This window comes from Emydura macquarii, unplaced genomic scaffold, assembly GCF_026122565.2.
Source record: "Emydura macquarii macquarii isolate MOO-44397 ecotype Brisbane River unplaced genomic scaffold, CSIRO-AGI_Emac_v2 contig_1253, whole genome shotgun sequence".
Lineage (NCBI taxonomy): Eukaryota > Metazoa > Chordata > Testudines > Chelidae > Emydura > Emydura macquarii.
The window spans coordinates 41,929,819-41,951,876 of NW_027131390.1; the positions used below are offsets into that span (position 1 = coordinate 41,929,819).

A 22,058-nucleotide genomic window follows, 5' to 3' on the forward strand; every position below is an offset into this window, starting at 1 on the left:
AGGACCGACCCCTGGGGCACTCCACTTGTGACCGGTTGCCAGCTAGACATGGAGCCATTGATCACTACTCGTTGAGCCCTATGCTCTAGCCAGTTCTCTATCACCATTGCATAGCTATCTAGAGCACCACGTACCATTTTTAAAAACCTATAATGCAAATGCCACAAGCTAAGCAAATCCCAGAGGGGTGGAGGGGGAAACCAAAAACCGCCAAACTGTGTTAAGATAGAGTTAGGGCTGATATTAGGCGTTCCATCAGGGGAATGGAGGTGGGGGTAGAATAGAATGCTGTAGTTCTAAACACAGAATGGGAAGCCCAGGTATTCTAGATTAAAGTTACTTTTTTAACTCATCACATTCAAACTTTTTGCCGCTTCTCAGATACAATGATACGATGCAGGCACACTGGACATGGTGGCAATCAGTGTCATGGGGACCCAGCTGCTTCTTTGTGAGAGTCTTTTATCAAAATAGCCCTTCTCTTACTATGCCACCTGAAGCACACGACTCGAGCAGAATTTATGCAGCTCAACTCCAGAAGCTTATGTAAGACGGAGCAGTACGCTGAGGGTAACGCGTGTCAGATAACAATTTTCAATGAAGGCTCCAAAGGGCCTTTACTTATGTGCTGTAGAAACTGTCCCGAGGCAATAACAACTGATTTAGCTGAGGTTAGTCCTGCTTTGAGCAGGGGGTTGGACTAGATGGCTTCCTGAGGTCCCTTCCAACCCTAATCTTTTATGATTCTATGATTTAAGGACACTGCCTGTCCCACCTCACTCAGGCATCCACTTTACATCATTACTTGCGTCAACGCTTGTGATGTCATCAAGCTCATGTGTAATTCATAAAAATGGTGGTTTCACTTGGACCATGTAAGATCTCATGCACACACAAAAGATAGGAATAGAGCCTACATAAAAACCCATAACATAATCTCTGGCAAACCCTGTAACAGTTTCAGCTTTTTTTTTTTTTTTTTTTTTTTAAAAGTACAAACCTTGGATAATGGTTTCTTCTGTTGACAGTTGATGCCTCTGATATAGACCATGTTAGGCATCACTGGCCTGGGATACTCAGACACAAAGTCTTATCTCATCAGCCAAATGGATGCCTTGCTGAACAGTTCCAGGATTGTTACCTCTTTGTGAAGAAACTCAGAAGCCAGGCTCTCGTATTTTGAATATAACAGGTAACAAAGTAAATTCTCTGCAGAATTGACTGATAGATTCACATGCTGGGTAAATGTCATGTGGTCTGAATTAGATGTGAAAAGTCTTGGGATGTAAGAAAGAGGAGTGGGACACTGAGTGGCTTTGAAGTCCAGACCACATGGAAGTCCACGCATGATGTACACAGAAGGAACGGAGAGAGATTCAGCAATTATTGGTCCACATGGTAACACAGGATCCATAAGGACAGCATCAAACTTGCTATCCTAAAGGTATTTGATTAACTATTTATTATATAAGAAATGCCTGCAGGCAGAAGAGAACATGGTTGTAAATTGTGATATTTTTTCAAAGATCGTTGCAATTTTCTCTGGAAGTGGCCGGTTGACAAAAATGTGCTGTCCTATTGATTGGTAATATTTATCCAATGATTCCTGTGTGTAAGGCACAAGATGCGATTTTATTGTATAATACTCTGATGTTCCCATGAGCAAGGTGGTTTCTGGGATCATGACAACGTCGTGTCCTCTTTTCCCCAAACATCTCCACTGCCACACACATGCTGAGCCAATGGTTTCCATCTTGAGGCACAACCAGCAGTTTCCCACCTTCAGCAAAACTCCACAAAGAGAGAAAAAGAGCTAGTCCGGTAGTTCTCTGGTATCCTGAAATGGCTGCCATTGTACTGCTAAGGGTAAAATAACCAACCAAACAATGTGCTCCCCAAGAAACCTTCCAAGCAGCATTTAAAGGCAGAAGTGTCTGGGATTGTAGGTGCGTCTCTGTGACCTTTAAGCCTAATTAATTCTCAAGTAAAATATTTCCTGAGAAGGGTTTCTGTGGTTAACATATAATGCTTTCAACTGTGATGAAAGTGCAGATATTAGACAATACTGAATAGATACCATCAGTGTGGCTGGAGTTCATTATGCACTAACACAACACCTCCATCAGCACTTCGTACGTATAAAATGAGTCAGCATAACTAACAAAGACCACAAGAGAGACCACAGAATTTCATAGCAGGGTTGGTGTGGGCCAGGGTTGGTTGAAGACCCTCAGGATAGGTTTACACTGCAGCTAAACACCAGTGGGGGGCCTGTGCCAGTGGACTCAGGCTAGCGGGGCTGTAAAATTGCAGTGTAGATGTTTGCGGTCTGGGTGAAGCAGTTAAATGCTGATGGCTGGCAGTTGTCGATGCACCCTTAGAAGGCAGTAGTCCACTCGGCACCTGGCTAAAGCCCGGACTACTAGCCTCAGTTTACCAGAAATAAGCTTGGGGAAATTGCACTTTTTTTCTCATCCATTGCAAGGCCATGCTGACAGATACAACTAAGAAGCAATCCCGGAGGGGAAGAGTACACTTCTTGAGCCGGTCCAGAATGCTACTGCCCATGCAGTCCCAAGGTCTTAAAGGGACAACGTGCGAGGCCACTTTCATGCTGGAATTCCTGATGGCCTTGAAAACCAGAGCCTGGAGGGCATAGCACACTGGGTTTCAGTTTTTAAGGGAGTTAGGGCTCGATCCGCAAAGGGACTGAGCATTGCAGTGCCTAAATCCTAGGCGCCCAGTGGAATTCCCAGCCCTGTGCCAGGTGCCCAGGAGTCATATGGAACCTAAGAAAGGTATTCTCAGAAGCCAGCAAGCCAAGCCAAGAGCTACCTCAGCCAGTCAGTTGGAAATGCTGAGGAGAGGCATACTCCCCACCAATCAAACTGGGGGGACGAGGTGTCCCCCTCCTCTCAAGAGCCACAGCCATGGCATTAGAACCAAAGTCACTGCGAGAGACTGACGGACTCCCTAGCCCAATGGTGAGGGACCTCATGTCGGATGTGGGAGAGTCTGTTTCAAGTTCCTGCTCTCAGAAATCTGTTTCGACAAAGTGAAACAGCTTTAACAGGCAAGAGAGAGAGCGACACCTGAGCATTCCCAATAGCCTGATGGTTGGGGGCACTTACCGAGAATGTGAGACATCTGGTTCAAATCTCTGCTCCACACCAGGCAGAGGGAGGAGGGGATTCAAACCTGGGTCTGCCACATCCCAAGTAGGTGCCCTAACCATGGGGATAATGGGACAGGGGAGAGGAGACACGCCCGCCCACCCAAAAATTCTTGCCTTGGCTGCCTTTTGTGCAGGTTAAGCATATTCTGAGCATGCCTACCGGATGGGCTCACAGGCAATAGGCAGGGAGATGCCTAATCTGAGAATCCCACTGGGGCTTAGGTCTGAGCCAGGGAGGTCAATCATCTCAGTGGAATCAGGACTTTGCCCATGCCCACCGGTGGAGACGTGGATGCCTAGAAGCCTGCAGGTGGCAGCTGAGTGGGACATAGGGGGATCTCAGCAGCATCTAAACGTTGGCACCTGAAGAGGCAAATAGGCCCTTAAATCCTTCTGTTGGTCTAGCCTTTAGTGCTCATACTGACTGACTGACTGACCTTTACCCAAGAGTGATGTTTCCACCCCATCAAGTGCAGAGACACATAATCCTGTAGTCCTGGTAACAACCCAGCAGATGGATGGGAAGGGAGAGTGGCCAGTAGGGTTGGTCCAAATCCAGTTGGAGTTCTGGAATAAAGAGGCCAAGCAGTGATGTATGAAAATTTCCAGGATAAGCCTGCAAGCATAAATACTTGCAGTGTTGTCTTAAAAAGGGGAGCTGTGTTACAGAATATCCATCCCTTTGCATTTCCCAACAAGCAGAAAGAGGGGTAAGAAGGGTGTAGGGAAGAAAAACACATTCTGCTTCTGTAAGGTGCTAAGCTACAGAACAAGTAGTCACAGACTGAGCTTAGATGATTCAACAGCAATGGCCAAGAAAAATGTATGTGCCATCTGGAATTCAGCCATCTTGACTTGTCAGGATGGGTAAGGGGTTGTGAAGCTCAAAGCGACCTTCAAAATAGTGGATTTGGAGATAGGAAGTCAGGGGACCCTTCCAGAGCTAGAAATGGGGAGGTCACCAGCAGAGTTGGGTGGGAACTTTCTGAATAAACTTTTTCTATTTCAGGAAATGTCAGTCGTAACCTGAGATGTGGGAGACCCAGGTTCCAGCCTCTGCTTTGCCTGACTGAGAACGGGAATTGAATCTGGGTCTCCCACGTACCAGGTTATTTCCTCCGGTCACTGCACCTAATCAAACAGTAATTGGTGGACATGTTGGTGCACCTCATTCACCCTGATATGATGAGAAACTTCACATTGGGCAGAGGCTTGAAAGACATGACTTGGGACAGATGGAGGAAGACAGCAGGGACATGTGGTGCAGGAAATAAGTAACTAAGTCAAAGGAACCACCGCTTGATTAGCTTATCCAAAGTTTAATACTAGACATGATATGTAAACAGTTTATTTTGCTATGATTTGCTCTCTGCTTTTAATATATTTTATGCTAAAATCAAGGGTGTTATATTGTAGATTGGAGATCTTCTCAGAGGTCACTCCACAGACAGCAAAAGCCCTCCCTGCCAAAGGAGAGGTAGTGAAGAAGGAAAGGGTCTTCAAACTTCACCTCACTGGGGTTCGCCATCAGAAAGGCATGGGCTAAAGGAGCCTTCTCTCAGAAGGAGCCAAGCAGAACTGCATCTCTTGCAGTTACAGTGGAGAGATGCTGAAGGACCAGAAAGGACTCATAAGGTTCTGGAGGAGCAGGTAGCAGTTGTGTTTTAGATCAGAAATTACTACGGCCCAGATCTGCAGAGGCAGTTAAGCACCTAAAGATCTTTGAGGATCTGGGCTAAAGACTCTAGTCATCTCTGTCTGAACTCTAAGCCCCATTAACATTCAAGTTAAATTTTTAGTTAGAGAGACAAGGTGGGTGAGGTAATGTCTTCCATTGACCCAACTTCGGTCAATGAAAGAGACAAGCTTTCAAGCTACACAAAACCCTCCAATATCCTGGGACCAACACAGCTCCAACACAGCAAACATACCTAGAAAGATTCAGATGGTTAACATATAATATTATAAACTAGGGAGGAAATGAGCATGTTAAGCAATAATTAACTGATAATAGGAGTGTCAGCAGAGTTTAAGTAAAATTTTAACAAAACATCTCCAATCTTTTTACTTCTGTACAATCACTCAGCACAACTAGCAGAATCTTTACTTAAGGGGCTGCAGAAGTTCATAGCAGAGTCAGTGCAGGTCAGAGTTTGAAGAACCTCACACGGCATTTGCCTGCATTATATCTGGCTCAAGCCCATACTACTTCAGCGTATGGGGGAAGCCATTTCCCCAGTTTCTATGTAGAAATTTCATTTACTCTATATAATATGATTGCCAGGTATCCCACCCTGAAACCTAAAATGTCTGCTGACTCAGTGGTTGAAAGCTCTCTTTTGTTTAGAATATCACCAGGTGGAATAATCATGGGCTTTTATGGTGTTACCATCTAATTTTTAAGTTCTCAGCCACTTTTGGCTGTTTTGCCCCACATGACTTTATGAAGGACACAAGTGCAACAGCATGGGCTTTCAGCTACTAGTAGCTGTAATAGGACATGCCTGTAGTGCACTTTCAGTGTGTGTAGTGCATTCCTCAGATGCACTTCTATGTGCAACATTCTGCACTGTTCTCTGCACAGGGAGCAGGTAGGAGGGCCCCCCCCCCAGCAGCATGGCTTATGAGAAAGTATGAAGGGGACTTGGGCCTTCTTTTCCCCACACATTTCAGGGGTTTATGGAATTTGGAGGTCACAGCCTAAACTCTCTATAAAGCCTGATGCTCCTCCTCCCTGAACTCCTTTTGGTACATGTGGCTGACTTCATTGGTCCCGAATCCCCCTTCCTGTGTTTTCTCATGAGAAGAGGGTAATGATATAGCTCTGTAGTGTCAGACCTGGGCATTGAAATGTCTGAGATCTGAGAGGTAGCTTCCTCTCTCATTAGAGACAACCAGAATCTGACGGATCTCCAAACCCATTATCCCATGATTATAAATTCATCTTTTTTATGTCTCTGCCTAAGGCAGTGGAGAAATATTTAGCTATCACGAGAGAGTGAAGGCATAGCACTGGTTGCCAAGGCCATACAAAAGCAATGAACTGTTATGCAATTAACCTGAAGTGCTATGAAATCAGTAGTTTGTGGCATTCATGATTAACTGGTTTTCAACTTTAGTCTCCCTGATCACTGGAACCTACTTTGCTAAATCAAAAGATAAAATGCCATCCAATAGCTTTTTCTCCCAGCTGAAATGATGGTTGTAGTTTAGATACTTATATAGACTTCATCACTAAGCATCCTTTAGAATTCACAAGCACAACTAGTCACCCCCAGCATGATCAAACACACAAATCAATAAGCCCTTCCCATTTTTTGAGGATAGGAAAGCAGGCAGTCTTTTTTTATAGCTTCATTATGAGCTCTTGAAAGATTGCTGAAGCAAGGTACTTTTCATCCAGCTAGCTTGTAAGAGAGAGCGATTTGATTTCCATTATAGCTACTAGCCATTGCCCTATCTCTTAGCAAAGCAAATAATCAGGCTGATCTTGTCTGACAAAAGAAGACAAATATGCATAAGCCTGTGGGGTGCATGACTCAGGATCAAGCCTGTGTTCAAAGGATGCCATTTTAACAGCTTATAAATAAGTCACTGAGGATGATAAGATAAATACAAAAATAATCAAAGTGATACAGAGGAGCTGCAATTCCCACTGAAGTCCGTGGTAACTGTGGCTATATCTATATGGAGAGTTCAGGGCGTGATTTCCCGCTCATCCAGACATACTCTCTTTGAGTACAATCCCTTCCAGACCCCATGGTAGGTACACACCTAGAGCAGGGAGTACGTATACAACTAAGCTACTATTTTTAGCCTGCTAGTTCAATGAGAGCTAATGCAAAAATGTCTGTGAGCTGGGTATCACACTTCCCACTCCACATGTATATGTAGCCTGTGAGTACTAATGTGCCCATAAATCTACTTTCAGACTTCCTAGGTCTTGGAAATATCATAAAAAGAGAGATCTGGGCAATGACGATTGTGTTTCTTTGTTCTCAGTCATCATTACTCTAGCTGATTTTGGTAAGCACTGTAAACTCTCTTTCTGGCAATTCCAGTCAGGACTAAAGCTATTTAACATCTTGACGCAGGAAATACTTTTAATTAGTCTTAGTATAAATCGCTAGAGCCCTGTGTTTTTGGCCAACGCAAAATAACACAAAACACAACAAGAAACCTATAAAATGAAATAAAACTAGAAACTCCTCCCTGCACTGGGGACTCCTGCAACTCTCTTACCATGGGATGGGCCCAGATCCCTGCTTCAGGCATTGGAACCTGAGATTGCTGAGCCACTTACTCAACTTTGGCCAGGCCGGACTCACCATCATGACCAAGGTGTCCAGGCCAAACCACCTGCAACTCCATGCATCAGGTTGGAATGCCTGGAGCAAGGAGAGGTGCCACAGCTGGGGGCGGGACAGGGAAGTGCAGGGCAGGATTATTTTGACACCTCTAAGGCCTTCCACTCCGGGCCAGGACCCAACCATCCCCTACAGGGTCTCCCATGATAAAACAAAATAAAATGAAATGTCCAAAATATGCAATGAAAAATTATTAAAAAATAATAATGAAAAGAGTCTCCTGGGCCTCTAACAGTAGATGCATGGATTATATTTTGAAAAATGGCTAGTGACTTTGGGTGCCTTAATTAACTTGAGTACTCTTCAAAAGGCCCAAGTGTCAGAGGGTGGATGATCAACCCTTTCTGCAACTCAGGCCTCTTTGAGGTATCACAAATTGGGCACACAAAAATGGAGAAGCCCAAAGTAGTTGCTTTTGAAAATGCAAGCCATGTGTTTTTTTCCTCCAAACAGCATAAAATGTATGTTAGTAAGTGTAATGCAGAAAACAAACGTGAGTAATTTGTAGTGATTCCAACATTTGGATCTAAAAATAAACTACCTGAGAGAATTTTTTCTTCTGACCACAGTTGATGCCTCCTGTGAAGACCATATTGGGCATCACTGGCCTAGGATACTCAAATGCAAAATCGTATCTCATCAGCCAAATGGAGGGCTGACTTAAAAGCTCTAGGACTGTCAAATCTCTTTGAAGGAATTCAGAAGCTAGATTATCAAACAGAGAATACAAAAACTTGCAAATCAAGAACTCTACTGGACCAAATAATACGTTTTTCATACGTTGGGTAAACGACATATGGTCTGTATAAGAAGTAAGAAATTTGAGAATATAAGAAGGAGGGTCTGGACACTGAATAGTTTTATCCAGACCACAGGGAATTCCACGCAAAAAGTTGACGAAAGGGATGGAAAGGTATTCAGCAACTATTGATCCACATGGTAACACAGGATCAGTAAAGACTGCATCAAAATGAACCTCCTCGACATATTTCACCAATTCTTTGTTTAGCAAGAAGTGCTTACAGATGGCAAACATCATAGTAGTAAAGTTGGTGAACTTTTCATATGCTGCGAAAACTCTCCTCAGAATATGTCCATCATCAAAAATAAGGTAACTGAGTGATTGGAAGTGGACATCCAAATCTTCTTGTGTGTGAGGCACTGGGTACGTTTTCACTGTGTAATACAGTGATGTTCTCATGAGTAAGTTGGCTTCTGGCACAAGAACTACTATTTCATGTCCCTTCAGACTGAGTTTCTCTAGCACTTGACTCATGCTGAACCAATGACTTCTGTCCATAGGCATCACTAATAGCTTTCCACTTTCAGCAAGACTGCAGCAGGCTAGAAAAAGAAGTAATCTAGTAACAACTGGACACCATGACGGGGAGGAAGGAGCCATGTTCTTAGTAGGGGAAAAAAACCTTCCCTCATACAGGTACTGAACATCGATTTATACAAGAGAACTATGGTCATGTAAGATTACTGTTTGCAAAGTAAATGTTTACTTGGATCCAAACCAAGATCAAATTAAGTAGGGGTTAGGCATCATAAAGATTAAGCAACAGCTGAATGCCAACGGTTTCCCCAAAGGTAGAACTACTAAGTTATTTTGATGGAATGCTATTCCAGGACTTGCTATTTGGTTAGTAGGAATTAAATTTAAAATAATAAGTATTCGCACAAAGTAGAAAAAGAGGGTTGGAAGCATTCTTGATGGCAGGGAGAGAGGGAAGAGGGGAGGATTTTTAAACTGTGGCTTGACAAAACCGTCGCTGGGATTATTTAGCTAAAGTTAGTCCTGGTTTGAGCAGGGGGTTGGACTAGATGACCTCCTGAGGTCCCTTCCAACTCTATGATTCTAGGATTTATAGATAAAGAGAACATAGAAGTTGTAGAGGATTCTTGTTGTAGTTTCTTTTCTTGACACACTATCATCTGTGAGTAAAGATCCTTTTCATTCCAGAAGCGAGTAAGGGTGGGGTTGGCTTTACACTTACAAAACTTATACTAGCAAATGGCAGATGTGAACGAGGGAGCTGCCAAACAGGATCCATGTCCAAAACCCTAACAGAAATTCCAGCCCCTTTCCCAACATGTGGATGTCCCATCATCTTTTGCATCTACCTCTAGCTAGTAGGTTTAAACTTTTTGCCAGTACCTGGAAACTTCCTGGACATTTTCAAAGTGAAGCTATTGGACCAGATCCTCTCCAAGTGTAAACTGACTTCAGCAGAACAACACTGATTTATGGCAGCTCAGGATCTCACTCTTGTTTGTGATGCTAGCTAATATTTAGGTGTTTTAACTGAACCGGCAGATCTTAGTGCTTGAAAGGAAAGGTGGTTTGAATTGCTCTATAATCAATTAAAAGTACATTTAAAAAGAAGAAATATAGCTCCTGAAAAGCTATGAAAAAGTATATGATGAAGTGAAAGCAAAATCATTTTCTTCCCAACAAGATACTTAATCTTTGCCAAACTGGTATCATTGGTATAATATTCCTATCTAGGATACAAGATGTCTAGTGAATTCAGAATCCTACCATGAGTATAACAAAAATAAAAGTTTTACCAACCTGAGATAACTCCTTCTGAGCGCAGTTTATGCCTCCGATCATAACAATGTTAGGCATCAATGGTTTGGGATAGTCAACTGCAAAATCAAACCTCATCAGCCAAACAGATCCATGACTTAAAAGCTCAGTCACTGTTATATCTTTCTGAAGAAATTCAGAGGCCAGTTTTGTATATGGTGCGTAAACAAAATCACAAAGTAAAAATTCCAATAAGCTGAATAGTAGATTCTTCACACGCTGGGGAAATGTCATGTGGTCTGTATTGGTTGTCAATAGTCTTGGGACGTAAGAAGGCGGGTTTGGACACTGAAGAGCCTTGTAGTCTAAACCACATGGAATTCCACGCAAGAAAAACACAGAGGGAATAGAAAGATACTCCGCTATTATCTGTCCACAGGGTAGCATGGGATCTGTAAAGACAGCATCAAATTTGCTTCCTTCTAGGTATCCGATCAGATCTTTGTTGTACAGTAAGTGTGTACAAGTGGATAAAAGCAGAGTGGAGGTGTTCCTCAGTCTTTCATATATTCGAACAAACCTTTCCAGAAAAGATCGTTCCTCAAAAACCTCTTGAGCAAAAGCCCGAAAATGTCCCTCCAGCTCTGCCTTTGTGAAAGGCACCGGATACATTTTCATGACATACTTCTCAGATGCTTTTATGTGTAGATTTATTTCAGGCACAGCAATGACAATCTCATGACCTTTGCGCCCCAGCTCTTCTAGCACGTCGCGCATGCTGAGCCAGTGACTTCCGTCCATAGGCACCACAAGCAGCTTTTTGCCATCAGCAAAGCTCAAGAAGGCCAGGCAAACAAGCAGCACTGTATGGATCTGTGGGCTAGAGGGAAACACAGGAGCCATCTCTGCAAAAACCCAGTGGGTACTACAGAAGTGAGCAAATTGCCTGTCAAACTCCAGTTAGTAACTCCTGGTGTCTCTATCTTCTGACCTTTAGCCCTATGTGCTATGCAAGTCAATGTTTAACTGAATAAAGTATCTACATAAAGAGACCAAACCTAAGTAAAGATCTGAAACCTGAGCTGCACTGTGGCAGTAACCACATCATGATAAACTTGGTTAACCTCTCATCACTCTAACCATTGAGTCAGCACTTGACCTTGGCGTGCCTAACCTCTATACAGTTGCATAAACCGTCTCTGCACTGGCCAGATGAACAGATGCGTAGTTAATTTAGTAGGCAGAGAGGGTGGAGCAGAAGAAAGGGATGAATGAACCAGATGTCACTGGATGAGATTTTCAAAAGCGGTCATCGTGAGCTTAACTCTGCACAATTTTTAGACCATGGTGACACTCCCCCTGGCTTTGCTGGGAGTGGAGTTACTCCAGCACTGAGTGGTTGGAAAAACCTCACCCTTTATATTCAAGAACTGTGGCACTTATTAAACGGTGTTCCTCAGGCCTGCAAGCAGTTCTCTCCAGAGCTTCCCTTTGATGATGGGACTGCCGAAGGACTCAAATAAGTGAACAGAAAAGGTAGGGAAGGAATGAGTTCCCATCTGTCCGTGGAAGCAGTTGCAGGGTATGGGTGTCTGATACTCTGCACTTGGCCTATGATTCCACATGGGAGGGTTCCTAATGAACCCATTTGCTGCCCCTTGGTTTATGGCTCTGTTTCAGGAATCAATCAGGAACACTGTCTTGGACTGCGTGGGCCATTTGACCTCCCTGGCTAGAGGCTTAAATTAAGTGTTACCCGGGGTTCTGCCAACCCAAAGCTTGTGGTAACTTTACTTTGTGAGAGATGGTGTCAGGAAATAAGTCAAATGGAGACACTGCTGTCCAGCCAATAGATGGACTGGTAGAAAAAGTATAACACGACAGTGCTCTTACTACAAAGCTATACCTTTACTGAGGCTCAAGCTCTACACGAGCATGCTCTTACTTTGAAGGTATACTTTTACTTAGGTTCACGCCCTTACACACATCCGCAACAGGTTAGTAAAACACTTCAACCCTTAATAATTACCGAAGTCTGGGGTGGCTTTCGAGTGGAAACAGTGACGGCTTTCCGACTGGCCAGATCTTCCAGCTGTCATTGTAGGATCCCAGAGCTGAGTCCAAACAGAGATCCCCCCACATTTATCCTTGTTAGTAGACAATAACACGTCAAGGAAAAAATGTTTCAGAAGTTAGACCTAAGATTACCAGAGTACTTAATTAGCGAGGTATGTTCTGACAGAATTTGCGTATCTTGAGGCCGGGACAAACATCTCCCAGAGGGCATGCATAAATAAGCTTATTGGTCTTTTCCTGAAACACAGATCCCAGCAGATCCACCAGAGCATCAGGGAGGGGCACAGGGTCAGGCAAAGGTTCATAAAGGGTCTCCCCTTCCTTCCTGGCTTAGTCATGCCAAAGCTGCACAGGCATGCTGAAAGGCCTATCAGTTCTGGCTGCTGTTAGCAACAAGTATGATACACTATCACATGGTCCTTGGCCCTTTTACTGGTCTATTCAAAATCTCCCCGTACATAAGAGTATGTCTATATTAACGGCTGCCTGTTGGTGCTGCCAGATTGATTCTGCGGGATTGATTGAGGGGCAGTGGAGATGTACTCAATCAATCCAGAGGTCACAGCTGTTAATTCAACCCTACAAAAAGACTAACATTGTGTCAACAGGAGGACATTTCCCATCGGCACAGCATAGTGGGGATGCTGCAGTAGATAGAAGTTAGGATGTTGATGGGAGATACACAAACTACTCTACATAGCTTGAGTATCTCCCATCGACTGCCACCAAATTTCACTGGCAATGTGGACCAGGTCTCAGAGTTTGTACAAACCAGACCTTTTGTACAAACATGTATACATAATGGACTGGGAATCAAAATAGTCTATGGCAAGGAAGCAAACTAAACACTGAGCCTGGCCTAGTCACATCTTCTGACATAAAAGATGAATGCAGCCATTTACAACAAGAATTTGCATTTGCTCTTACGCAAAAAAGCAATCAGACAGACCTCTGTGGTTATTCCCCACGACCAGTACTATAATGCACATCTCTAGTGTTCCTTCCCAGAGCTGCAGAATGAGACCAAAAGCTGTTGTGGTGACTAGTAATAAGACTCTCCAAATCCGAGTGTAAGGCATTTTTCATTTCCATTTTTCTTGACTGAGGTTAGTCCCTTAGATAATTATGTCAAATACTGGCGATGATTGACATTTGTTTTTAAAATAACAGATATAGTAAGTTAAGAAGACTTAGAGCTATATATAATCAACATATTGATGACGCTATAATGTACCCTACCACACTATTTCCTCTAGCAGCCTCACATACTGAACAGAACAGAAGATGATGGAAGGGACCACGGCAGTGTCACCCATAGGAGACAGCCTCTGGGACAGATGAACCCAACACTGGACTTCAGTCCTCTTCTAGGAAGAAGAATAATGCTGCTCAATTGGAATTCCATTTATCACTGTTAAGGTCCACCACCTTGTCAACAATATCTGATGGCCAATAGTATCAAAGGCAGATGACAGATCTGAAAGAATTGGCATAAACACTGGGGCTTTGTCCATCACCAACAGGAAATTATTGGTCAATGAAGCCTGTGCTATACATGTGCCTATTCCAGTTAAAACCAGACTGAAAGGAATTCAGAAAATCTGAGCATTCCAGTCAATGCTTGAGTTGTGTCAAAATGACAATCTCAATACTATTTCGCCCATTTAAAAAAAGTGTGTACAAATGGATGAAAGCAGAGCAGAGAAAAGAAAAACACAGAATGGATGGAAAGATACTCAGCTATTATTTATCCACAGCGTAAGCAGGGGAATCTAAAAAGACAACATAAGATTTGGTATTTGATCATTTTTTGTTGTGCATTAAGACGTACAAGTGGATAAAAGCAGAGCAGAGGTGTTCTTCCTTCTTTCACATGTTCTCACAAATCTTTCTAAAAAAGGTTGTGCCTCAAAAACCCCTGAGCCAGTGAGAGAGATTGTGCAACCCACTCTTCCTTTGTGAAAGGTACCAGAAACATTTTTGTAGTAATATTCTCTGATGCTTTTATGTGCATATTTATTTTGGGTGCAACCATAAATATTTCATGCTTTTTCTGCCTGAGCGCTGCACGCATGTGGAGACAGCACAACTCAGCGAGGAAGAGAAGCAGCACTTCAGCAGCTGTGCAACAAGATGGGAACATTTCTCCATAAATATCCATCATGCGCAACAAAGCCTTGCAAAGTCAAGTTTTATACCTAGTCCCATGCCCATACACATCCTGCCTACTCACTGGATATCCTGTTACAATTTCCAGTCAATATGTAAGCTTATAACATGCCCACCTTTAACAATAAACCAAAGTTAGAAGGAACATGTGATCGGGTAGCTGGCCTCTGCGGGCAGGCCCCCAACCTACCTATGACAGGCTCTGCTAAGGAGAATGAGCCAACCGAGATCCACCTATGAGTTATTTACCTAGTGATCTGGGGTGACCATTGATTAGTTAAGGAACATCTGGGTCAATAAAGGCTAAGAGGGCTCAAGCAGGAAGCCCCAGAACAGAGGAAGCTCCTGGGGGGCAGAGATGTCTCAAGGGAGATCATGAGGAAGCTACTCCCGTGGAGTCTCCATGAAGAGCAGAGGCTCATGGAGAGAAGGAACAGACCCAGAGAGAAAGTGCTGCCACACAAGGGACCATAGCAGCCCAAGAAAACGAACTGGGTGTGGGACCTGATGCGTGGCTCAGCAAAGAGTGACGCGCTGTTGGGGGAAAAGTGGCCTCTGACCAAACACCCTGCAAAGAGGCCCAAGCTGTAGGCCAAGAATCAGCCTGAGGGTGCTCCAGGGATGAGACACAAGGCTGATTAACCAAGTGATGGAGAGTTTCTGGTGGAGGCACTGCCTGAAGCTTTTGTTCATTTTTTGCATTGTCCTTTTTTAAAGGAGACCCTCTGAAAAGGCCCTGCTTTAATACTAGAAAGGCCTGTTTCAACTTGTTTACATACCAAGTGAAGGGAAACTGAGGCAGGGGCTCACCTGTGTAGCCACACCTGACCTCAAGAGGGCATGCGGGGGATGACATTGGTGTCAGTATAGAACACTTAAACTCTCCCCCATTCAGTGTAAACTCCTCCCTATTGGCGTCTCCAGCCACCTGACTCGGATAAAACCTCCCACCTTCTAAATTCCTCCCCAGAGCCTACAAAAGGAGTCCCAAGGAATAAAAAGTCGCCCTCTGCACCTCCTGACTTTTGCTGGTTCTCATCACCCATCCTTTGCAGGAGACGAGGAAATGAAGTTGAGGGCTGCCCTGACTCCTTCTCCAGGCTTCAATTGCTTCCTAGTCTCTTGCAGGTGCCTGGGGATAGAAGAATGGTTTTTTTTCTGTACTCATGTAGGCTCCATGGAGTAAAGAGGAATCGTGTTCTTGTTCTGCAGTTGCTGCCCTTTGTCCCATGCAGGGGCTTCAGAAAAGCAGAAGGAAGGATCCTAGTTTGGATCCCAACTCAAAACTAGACCTGGTTGGCAAATTACTTTTCCACCAGAAACTTTCAATGAAAACAAAAACGTTCAGATTTTCATTGAAAAAAGGAGAGCTCTCAAACCCAAATATTTTTGCTTTAACGCCAAAACAAATTCATTTTTCAATTGCAGAAAATGGAACATTTTTTCAGTGATTTTAATTTTACAAAAAAAAAATCTGAAAATTTTCAACAAAAAATGGAAACATTTTTGCAAAAGTTTCCCTTTTGTTGAAAAGTCTCTGCAACTGGTAAACAACCTCATGTAAAGCGGAGGGCAGAGCATCTCATTCCCACTTAGTGACCTAACTTTTCAAGTGAACCATTCACAGGATCAACAAAAACTTGCTTCTTAACCATGGTGGTAATTTTAAAAAGGGTGAAGCAGAATTGTACTCAGTACGTTTGGAACAGGTAACGGGCTGATAAGACGTTCTCCTGTACAGGTTTAACTACATACATTGGATTCAAAGTAAAACTAGAGGTTTCAAAAGCTTGGAAGCCTATGACCTGTGCTGGATTTTGGAAATTCCATTTGCTTGCTAAAAGAAGATACTCTAACATATATCATATCTGTTACAAATTATGACCCATACTCCCAGTACAAATAGTAGTTCAAACTTTGAGGTAAAGTGGAAAAGCTCCTTTTGACTCAAGGTGGGACAGGATTTAACCATTATTTTCAAAGATAACACACATTATACACTATCTTGATGATAACCAAGACCATTTTTTTCCACTCAATATGTTAGTTGCAGCGAAGTTGACATCATCAGCACGGCCAAATTAACCTATCACTGGGCCATAGGAAACTACACTTCTGGGCCTTTACCTGCTAAAATAACAAACAACCAATAAATGGAAAGAAGGGAAAAAATACACTTCAGTGATGTTTCCACCCATACAGGTCACTGCAGCAATTCTCATCCCAGCCTGGTTGCTTACTGCTGTTAGAGAAGGAAGTGGTTTCTTTACCTGTTGCCTTCCTCTCTCCTTGATTCTGTTGGGAATGGCAAAGTGAGTCAGTTGTGTGTGAGAACTAACTTCCCTTCCCCCACCCCCCCATCCACTCATGGATTTGCATGCAAATTGAAAAAACTTCACTCACTTGAGTGAGTGACTTTGCAACCTAGTGCACAGGTTGCAACACCACTGACATTTGGTCCAGCTGCCCCTCTGTATAATATTTTTTTTTTTTTAAATTCCGCCCCCGCCCTCCCCAATGAAATTGCCTAGTTTGCCTATGTATTAATCCAGCCCTGGTCACCAGATGGCACTGTTCCACACAATCTTACAAGTTCTTTTTCTTCGTGAACGAGCAGTGTCCAGTCTTTGAAGAATTTGTGTATTAGTGCTAGTTTTGTTATGCAGATTCTTTTTGGAGAAGCTGTTGCTCTCTACCTTAATGTCTCTAAGTCGTGTCTGTTCTTGAGGTATGAGATGCTCCCTGGGAATCAGGCATGAGTGTTTTGGTGGAGATTACTGAAAGAGGGATTTGTCGGCAGGACATTTTTAACCACCTCTGTTCCACAATTGGTGAATATAGGACAAATAAACAAATTCAACTAAGAAAATATCCAAACTCAACATCACTGATTTCTCATCCAATGAGAAACCAACATGCAAAACCTCGATATCTGACACCACTTAGCAGAGAGGTGACAATATAAAATTTAGTGTGCTTGTCTTGTTAAAGTTGTAGAAGATGTTTCTCTCGGGTTTGGTTTTGGGTTTTTTTGGCATGAAATCATCTAGAAGAATAATGCTGTTGACAGTGCTGCTCTAGGGTCTATTGATTTTACAATTGTTTTGAATTACTCTTTGTTTTATGCTGAAAATAATTATAAAATGTGCTATTCACAGGGAGAGGTGGGGAAAGTTGGGTAAAATGTATTTTCTTTAAACTGTGACGTTACTGGATTTGACAAAAACTGTTAACCAGTGGACAGCTAACTCTAAAGATGAGGGATTCCAATGTAGCTATAATTGTTGGACGAATGCTCAAGACCAGACTCTGTGACTTACACACACACACCATTGGGGATCTGGTGAAGTTCTGGGTGGGACTGCATTTTGAGAAGCATAACCTTAGATGAAGTCCCAGGCACACAGGAAAAGTATAGACTCTGCACCAGATTTCTGAAACAAATGAGAGGTGATGAAGCAAATCCATTTGTTGCTTGTAATCTACTCACAACAGGGAGATAGTTGTATGCTCCACACCAGGGGGAGTGGGGTGTCAAAAAGCCACACTGATCTGTGATTCTGCTTGCAACGACTCTTTATTTGGCAGAGGAGTTGCTGCAATAACTTTAGCTGTAGTTAGATTTGTAACAAAAGCTATTAAGGGACCTTTCTAAGGGCTACCTCATCTGAGCAGGAGAAAAATGAGAAGAGTTGAAGGCTATCACCTGCCTTGGGGGGTGGGACATGGGGCCAGATGGCACAGAGGGATTCTCGGGGTAAGGCGGAGGAGTCATGGCTTATGCTGGTGACCCCAAACCAAGAGATTTTTGGGAGTTTCTGCTGCATTTGCTCTGAAAGTGGAGTGTGTGAGGCCAGACGTACACAATGTCTTCAATATCAGTGTATGAACCCTTACAAACCAAAACTTATGTATTGCAAAGCTGTATGGGCAGTCCCAGGAGAAAGCAGATGGAATAGGGAGTAAACAGCTTTTGTTAATTATGCTCCTTATTATCTTTAAAATGAACATTGAATCAATGTGATTTTTACAGCTGTCTACATCAGATATACAATTATATATGTTACTGAGTACATAATAAAGTGACTGCTAAAAGCATTTCTCTTGCAACTTAACTATGTCCTGCCAAACAAATCACTAACCTGGGACAATGGCTTTTTCTGTCCACAGCTGATCCCTCTGATAAAGACCATATTGGGCATCAGGGGCATGGGATATTCAAACACAAAATCACTCTCTTCAGCCAAATTGATCCATGACTTAAATGTTCCTTCATTGTCACGGAGCTTTGCAAAAAGTCAGAGGCCAGGCTTTCAAATTGTGAATAAGCAATATTACAAAGAAAGGACTCTGAAGAGCTGATTAACAGGTTCTTCGCATGCTGGGTAAATGTCATATGGTCTGTGTTGGATGAAGACATTCTTGGGACATAAGAAGGGGGGTTTGGACATTGAGCAGCCTCCAACTCGACACCACATGGGAGTCCCCATAAGAAGAAAATAGAAGGGATAGAAAGATGCAAAGCTCTTAGCTCCACAGATCTGTAAAGACAGCATCAAAGTTACTCCCTTCAATGTATCCAATCAGCTCTTTGTGGTACAGCAAGTGTGTTCAAATGGTAAAAAGCAGAGCAGAGCTGTTTTTAACATTTTAAAATATCTTAATAGTCCTTAACAGAAAAGGTTATTCCTTAAAAATGGTCTCAGCAAACAGGAGAAAATGTCCATCCAGCTCTTCCTTTGTGAAAGGTACAGGATACATTTGCCTAGTGTAAGACTCTGATGCTTCCATGAAAAGATTTATTTCTGGTGCAACACCAATTATTTCATGTCCTCTCTGCCTTAGTTTGTCTGGCACTGCTCTCATGCTGTGCCAGTGACTTCCACACATAGGCATCATAAGCAGCTTCCCATCAGCAGCAAAACTCAAAGAGAACATGAACTCAAAACTCAAGCAGCACCACAGTAAGCTGAATAAAAGGAGATATTGCTCCACTGAAAGCCCAGTTCCTACTCTCAGATGTGTACAACAAAGTTTTACACCAGTAGCCACACCTTGTGGCAACACTTCATAATTCCACCCACGTTCCTTGAAGCATCTCAGCATGGCACGTTTACTGTTAGCAGTCTGCATGTCATGAAATTGGGGTGGAGATTAGGGATTGTAAAAGTCTGAAATTAGAATTACACATTGACAATGGGAGTGCTTACGCCAACAAGATATCTTCAGGTAAATCTTTGCTATTAAACTATGAGCCCATGCTCCAAGCACAAGTGATACTTTAAGCATTATAGCTTATTATACATTTATAATGACACCTATTCCTGGAATAGAAGAGCACAAGTGTTTAGATGAAACATATTGCTATGTTGCTGGGGACTCGTATAGTCACTGTTTTAGGGCTAGTTTACGCTGCAAATGCTATAGCAGCACAGCATCTGGTAAAGATGCTCTATGCTGACGGGAGAGAGCTCTCCTGTTGATGTAATATAACCACCTCCATGAGAGGGGTGAGCTTCTCCCACCGACGTAGCGCTGTCCACATTGGCGCTTAAGTTGGTGTAACATACATCACTCAGGGCGTGGCTTATTCACACCCTGCAGCGACATAAATTATATAACCTATAGTGGAGAATAATGACATGCTTTATATATAATGATAGTGGAGAATAATGATGAATGATATAACCTATAGTGGAGAAAGTCCTATAATATGAAGCCATATAGAGCAATAATACTGCTATCACTGATGCTCGAGTGCCTACAGACTTTTTTTTCAGCTACCTTGGAATAATCAATGAGGCCCCAAGGCCTTCACAGTCTGTTCCATGGTTCTCATAACAATGTTAAATCATCTACATATCCCTTTCTGTCTATACATCGCTTCACAGATGGATCTATTTTAAGACCAGAAGGAACTATTAGATTATCTTCATTTGACTTTCTGTATAACACAAGCCATGGAATTTCACCCAGTTACCCCATTGTTAGCCCAATAACTTGTTTGACTATAGCATATCATAAAATACATATCCTGTATATACACACTACAGTATATATTTACCAGTTATCTAAGATGGTACTTACTGTGTGGGAGAGTTAATGTTGGTGCCTTTTCTTGTCTGTGCTTTTCTCTACAACATATGTTTTCTTCTCAATGCTTTTTTTGCCTCTGTCTTCACAGAAAAGGTCAGCTCCCAGACTAGTGCACTGGGTAGAACAGTATGGGAAAGAGATGAGCAGCCCTCAGTGGTGAAAGAACAGGTTCAGGTGTATTTAGAAAAGCTGGACATGCACACGTCCATAGGGCTGGATGCAAGGCATCCGAGGGTGCTGCGGGAATTGGCTGATGTGATTGCAGAGTCATTGGCAGTGTCTTTGAAAACTTGTGGTGATCCCGGATGATTGGCAAAAGGCAAAGATAGGGCCCATCTTTAAAAAAACGGAAGGAGGAGGATCTGGGGAACTACAGATCAGTCAGCCTCACCTCAGCGGCTGGAAAAGTTATGGAGCAGGTCCTCAAGGAATCCAATTTGAAGTACTTGGAGAAGAGGAAGGTGATCGGGAACAGTCTGAATGGATTAACCAAGGGCAAGTCATGCCTGACCAACCATTACCTTCAATGATGAGATGACTGGCTCTTTGGATGTGGGGAAAGCAGTGGACATGATATACCTTGACTTTAGCAAGGTTTTTGGTATAGTTTTCTACAGTATTCTTGCCAGCGCGATAAAGAAATATGGGTTAGATGAGTGGGCTAGATCATCGGGCTCAATGGGTAGTGATCAATGGTTCAATGTCTAGTTAACAGCTGATATCAAGTGGAGTGGTTGGGGTTGGGCTTGGGGCCAGTGTTGTTCAGCATATTCATTACTGATCTGGAGGATGGGATGGATTGTACCCTCAGCAAGTTTGCGGCTTACCCTAAGCTGGGGGAGTGGTAGATACACTGTTGGGTAGGGATAGGATACAGAGTAACCTAGACAAATTAGAGGATGGGGCCAAAAAACATCTGATGAGGTTCAACAAGGACAAGTGAAGAAGGTTCAACAAGGACAAGTCTTGCACGTAGGATGAAAAAATCCCATGACTTACAAGGGGAGGCTGAGGGAACTAGGCTTATTTAGTCTGCAGAAGAGAAGAGTGAGTGAGGGGGTATTTGATAGTGGCCTTCAACTACCTGAAGGGGGGGTTCCAGGAAGGATGGAGCTAGGCTATTCCCAGTGGTGGCAGATGGCAGAACAAGGAGCAATGGTCTCAAGTTGTAGTGGGGGAAGTCTAGGTTGGATATTAGGAAAAACTTTTTCACTGGGAGGGTGGTGAAGCACTGGAATGGGTTACCTAGGGAGGTGGTGGAATCTCCATCCTTCGAGGTTCTTAAGGCCTGGCTTGACAAAAGCCCTGGCTGGGATGATTTAGGTGGGGTTAGTCCTACTCTGAGCAGGGGGTTGGACTAGATGACATACTGTGATCCCTTCCATCCCTAGTCTTCTGTCATTCTATTCTTTTACCATTACTCTTATTACCTGTTTTCTTTTCCAAATTACATTTTTTTAGGGGAAAACCCCCAAAGGAGTCAAACCTAGATTCTATGTTACATGACCGCCATCACCATGGCATCTGTAAACCTCACAGTCTTTCATGTATTTATCTTTACAACGCTCATGTGTAGCAGAACAGGGCTATTCTCCCTAGTATACAGATGAGAAATGAGTCACAGAGCCAGTGATTTGCC

At 43.1% G+C, this 22,058-nt stretch overlaps 1 protein-coding gene and 2 pseudogenes across 1 annotated transcript in view; all 3 read right to left on the reverse strand.

The window, feature by feature from the left end:
* LOC137153370 (UDP-glucuronosyltransferase 1-6-like) overlaps window positions 1–22,058 on the reverse strand; it is a 53,127-nt gene that overhangs the window by 16,122 nt on the left and 14,947 nt on the right.
* Window positions 99–2,228, reverse strand: LOC137153371 (UDP-glucuronosyltransferase 1A1 pseudogene; annotated as a pseudogene).
* Window positions 7,585–10,087, reverse strand: LOC137153372 (UDP-glucuronosyltransferase 1A1 pseudogene; annotated as a pseudogene).